We start from the raw sequence: 884 nt of genomic DNA, 5'->3' as shown, positions 1-884 counted from the left end.
AATTTAGAACGCTTTAAAGCTTACTGAGAGATATTACTGCCTTTGTTTAAATTCGTCGTTTCATACAGTTGCAAACTATTGCAATATTGGGAGGAATTATTTTGTACTATATTAAATTATTCACCCCAATTCATACAAAAATATAAACAATTTTATTGTAATTATTATAATTTTATTATTATATAATGGATTTTTAAATAACACAATGTCTAACATGTTCTAAAAATATATTTTAAAAATTTACACGCTTTTTCAAATATTTTATATGTATCGTAAAATAAAAATACACATACACACTTTTCTATATTTAATGAACTTTCTACCAAATTATGTGCCCATACAATTAAATATTATTAAATAAGTATAAAAACAGGAAGTAATTTTGTCTTCTTGGTGTATCCTAAGTGATGGTTACATACCTGGACAGTTGGTGCTGTCATAGAATAGGGCACAAAAGCCATTAAATCCATTATTTGTTTGAGAATGTAATCTTGAAAATAAATCTTCTAGTCTTCTCCCAACTAGATGTCCTTTTCTCTCCGATTTCCGTTCCGCCTTTTCGTATAATCACTCTATCACACTATCATATTTAATCTCTGTAAATCCACAAAAAAGATGACATTTAAATATGGAAATATTTTAGATATGTAGAAAAATCATTTCTATATAACTCTAAGTCAAAAAATTAGACTGCATAAATATTCGTCTTTATAATCGCCGATGTCAACATTTTTGGGCGCAGGAAATAATAATCACCCTGTATTGTACACACAGCATTCACCAACATCTCCTTAAACATCTCTGAATCAAAATCGTTTATCAGATTTATATTTGGTTTATTTAATAGCATATGATCGAGGACAACTTGGCCCCGGGTTCTGTTG

General features: G+C 28.5%; 1 long non-coding RNA gene across 1 annotated transcript; it reads right to left on the bottom strand.

Annotated features, from left to right (window-relative positions):
• Positions 1–155: 155 nt before the first annotated feature.
• Positions 156–884, bottom strand: LOC115236457. Its single transcript, XR_003884197.1, has 2 exons — positions 757–884; positions 156–596 (listed from the first exon to the last, which is right to left on the bottom strand). It is a non-coding gene; the product is annotated as an uncharacterized LOC115236457 (long non-coding RNA).

The sequence above is a fragment of the Formica exsecta genome, unplaced genomic scaffold, assembly GCF_003651465.1.
Source record: "Formica exsecta isolate Colony F162 unplaced genomic scaffold, ASM365146v1 C16357229, whole genome shotgun sequence".
Taxonomy (NCBI): Eukaryota; Metazoa; Arthropoda; class Insecta; order Hymenoptera; family Formicidae; genus Formica; species Formica exsecta.
This window is presented reverse-complemented; position numbering and strand designations above follow the sequence as displayed.